Here is a 4,667-nt window from a genome sequence, read left to right on the forward strand (position 1 = left end):
TGCGTGTATTTCGGTTCAAAAAAACGAAACACGATGCAACGGCAGATATTCGAAAATAAAAGTATGTTGCATACTTCAAAATATACTATAACCTTATAATTTATTTGTATGGAAGAAAATATTTTAATTTGATTATCAGTGAACAAAGTAAACTACGATGGATGATGGAAAACAGTTATTCTAATAAACATATTAAACGAAAAACAAGTACTTACTGGTAGAATGCACTGTACTTTGTATAATATAATATGTGTAAAGTGTTAAAACATCTTGTCATGTTTCAATTAGGAAAGTCACGGTATCCAATTGAATAGTTTCTGATTGCGTAAAAATAATTTGGAAAATTGTAACCTATTTTTCAATAATCAATATTAATACTTCATGTTAAAAAGTATCGTGATAGAATATTAAGAGTAAATTCAATTTTATTTATTATTGGGCATTGATCTTCGTTTACTTGTCTCCTTCTTTTTTTTAGCGATACATTCCAGGACAGGATTTGGTCTCCACTACAAATTAATATCCTGTACTGGCTGCTATTCCTCGCCTATCTTCTTTCTTGGCCTTTCCCTCGCCCATGCTGTCAATTCACCTCATTTATTGACTGCTTCTAAAGGGGTGCCTATTTTTAGGATCTTTGGTATCCTTTTGTCTGGTATTCTTTATGTACAGCTCACCTATTGTAATATTTACGGCTTACAGAATATACCAGCATTTTGTTTTTCAACCAGGCAGTCAAGCTTATCATTCTGTAAACACCATTTTCTACTATTGGTCTAAAGAGTTTACTTTTTATTCAACTACTGATAACTCTTATTCATTCTGAATTCGCCACCATATTTTCATAGTCTTTACTGACCACTAGTCAAATATTACGGTTTTTTTATACGAGGACCTTACTTAGTCTACCCAGTACTTTTATTTGATTAATCATGTTGTATTGATCATAAATTCAGAAACACACCCATTAGAAAGAAATTGAAAAAATATAGGGGTCAGAAGGGATTCAAACTTGCATCTATCTGATTCTAGCTAATGTACTTTACTAACTAAGCCGCCTGTAACATATATAATTACGATGAAATTAACTAATAGGTGTGTTTAAATTTCGTTATTATTAGCGACCGGCTTTTGTGGTTTGAATGAGGGTACTAATATGAATTCTAATGTATTATATTGAATAAAAAATAAAATAAATATATTGTTGTATTATCACGCCAATAAAATTTAATTTTAAATATTATGTCTAGTAAATTAATTCATATTATTATGTATGCATAGTTTTAAAATAATATTGTTCGTTAAAAATGTTCTATAAAAAATATAATTGAGATATAAAGTCATTTTTTATGAGTGAACTCGTTTATAAAAACAAAGTTTTACTTTCACTGCTAAACGTTATTTTGTCGATCTCTTTAGAGTCCTGAAAGTTACCAACTGTTTCGAGTGAAAATATTTACGTTAATCTATTAACGTCAACGTAAATCAATTGGAGTGATTTGTAATAGTTTGAAAACAACTTATCAACTCCCTGCGGGCTGGTTAACTCAACTTTCTATATAATAAATAATATGTATGTACATACTAATATATTGGAACCCGCATATCAAAATACCGGCTTATTGATTATCTGTATGCGGCGAGACATTTTTTATTTATATTTTCGAACCTGAAATATCTCAAATTCATCACATACAAATAATGTGTGCTTTATTAAAATTAACAAATGAATTATGATTTATCAATAATCTACACATTTTATCCTAGCTTAATATCCAGAAAATAATATTAATAGTAAATTTTCAATATTAATAATATATCGCATATAATCATTGGGTCAAAATTGTGTTGAGATGTGCATATTATGATATAATATGGATGGACGAATTTTTCTTGCATAATAATTTTCTCATCAACAATTAGTTAGCAACTGTCAAATAACTGAAATTAACACAACGTGCGAATGTTATGGTGGCGTTGTAATATTTCCGTTTATCGATATACATAACTACTAGTTCAGACAGAAATGCTTTTCAAATAGCTGAATTGGAAATCGCTCTGGGTAATTTTTCCATATTTTTCCGCTTGACTGACGTATATACGTCAAGTGTATAGTAGTGAGTATCACAGTGGCGTACATGTATTCATATTGTGAGTTTAGATATGTGCAGATGTCATAGTTATCAAATTACCAATTTGATTTTTTTAAATTTATTAGGTTTCTTCACTTTTAAATAAACAAATAATTTAATGATAGATAATATATCACTCGTGAAAAAAATATAAATAATTAAGATATTAAAAAAAAATACGTATTTATCTATTATAACAGGCAAGAATACAATAAATATGTCATAATAATATGTTAATATCTGAGTGTAAGTAATGAGTAATTTTGAGTTTGTAGCATTAGATCAAAGTATCTAAAATTTATTAAATATTTTATACATTTATTATGATTATACATTTTATTTGAATATCTGAAAACAATGATTTTAATTTAAAAAAATTGCCTTTTCTTATCAAATATAATTTTAAGCTTTTTTCATATTTACCTTTTCAAAGCACTTCATTGATGTAGTGATTATTTATGTATGGTGTATTAAATGTTTTGATTATCAAAGTACTGTAATTGAGAAAAATAATTAAACTATGAAATAATATTGTATTTTAGTTTATTGATTATTAAAATTCTTAAAAAAGTAGTGAAATCTCAATATTATTAACCCTATAAGACGCCACTGATGTGTAGAAGAGGTTCTTGCATGGTACGAAGAGGCAGCAATTCCTACTTCCGCTCGAGCGAGGTGTGGAGGGAACAGTGTGTTAGTGGGTCAGTCCGGCTATCTCCGGAGCCTGTCGCTCAGTCTACCGCGGTACCACGCATGCGCCGCGCGCGCACAGCCTTCGACAATGTTATAGTTATAGCCCACACGATCTCGCAATTAAAAAAGTTATCAGTCGTATGTGTGAGAAAAGTTTGTCGTGACAACACATCCAATAAATGGATGCAGTGCGGCGGATTAATTGATTTTTATTCAAATCTAAATTAACAATCAATAAAGAAAGTGCGTTTGCTTGACGATTGTTGTTCAATTGGTTTCAGAAGTCGGAGCGACAGCTTCGCAGGGGATCCATCATGAGGAAAACGAGATATCTGGTTGCCGCATTTGCGATACTATGTCTACAGGTATGTACTATTAATTGATTAAATGCTTTATTTACATATACATGGATAAAACAGATAATAAATTAGTATTTTAACCATATTAAGAACATGGAATCAACTTACAAGCATGCTTTAATGAGTAATTAATAAAAATATCAACATTTAATAAATTTCATTATAATTTGACAATACAATTTATATACTAACTCAACATATTAATATTTTTTAAAACATATAAATGTCAGAAATGTGATTCTTACTTGTAATCCTTATATTAATTTTATTTAATCTGTCATTTTTATATGAGAAATTTGATCAAGTAATACATAGTCTTTACATACAAAAATAGCCAGTCATTAATGAACTGTAATACAATAGATGAATTAAATTGTAAAAATATGTTTAAAATTGTATGCATAATACGTATCAAATAAGAAGAAGATTTTTCACGTTGTGCATGAATCCCATATATTTATTATATACATATTTGTAATTAAAATTAAATATTAATACATATATTTCGATTACTGACTAAAGCATAGTAACATCCATTAGAAATTTCTAATATCTAATATTTTAGTTTTATTTAGTGTTTAGTAATTACGTTTAATAATCATCATCGTCTACCTTTATATCTATATTAGTTTTTAGTACCTATATAAAATTTAATGATTATATCCATATATAATGCTACAATTATGGCCAAGTAGAATATGGTAATGTCTGCTGGAGAGAAATCAAAACCATACACATTTGTGAAAACTGATGACATGTTAGGATGATATAATATATAGTCATGTACTATTTATTATAAGCAATTTAATCGACATAGGGTTTTTCATGGGAATTGAATTTAAGTTCTAGTTTAGTTGTGTACTATTTATTTATTATATATGAATGTATGTCACTTGTATATTGACCACATACATAAAACTTAAAGATTTCGAAAGGCGAAATTTACACGTCTTAAACTAATCCATATGAAAACATACATCAATTGAAAATTATGTAAGTTCCTACTTACGTTAATAATTATTTTTCCAGAAAATTAGTAATATCAATTATTCATATTTTATTGATGTGCCGTGCCTATCATGTCTATGAAATATAGGAAGCTAATTCTTCTGTAGATTGATAGATTAAATTCAATGACATTTAAAGATATGTATTTTATTTATATGGATAAAAATATATATTTATTAGTCATAAACCATGCCAATTATTCTTTCCAAATATACAAATGTATAGACAACTTTCTTTCCACATTTGTTTTTAGAATATAATATACTTGATAAGTAACTAATTTGTAATGATACCTTTTATAATGATAAGGCCTACTTTTGAATGATAATAATTACAGTTTTATTACTTTATAACTCTACCAAACCGTAGCAATATACCGTGTTGAATATTAATAACTAAAAATACAACGGTCAGTTTTGTTCTTGACTATGCGTTGAAATACAGATGCATAATAATATCTCCGGGCGGCAGACCA

Source organism: Rhyacophila brunnea, unplaced genomic scaffold, assembly GCF_057557595.1.
Source record: "Rhyacophila brunnea isolate RB1 unplaced genomic scaffold, BYU_Rbru_1.0 scaffold_2, whole genome shotgun sequence".
NCBI classification, from domain to species: domain Eukaryota; kingdom Metazoa; phylum Arthropoda; class Insecta; order Trichoptera; family Rhyacophilidae; genus Rhyacophila; species Rhyacophila brunnea.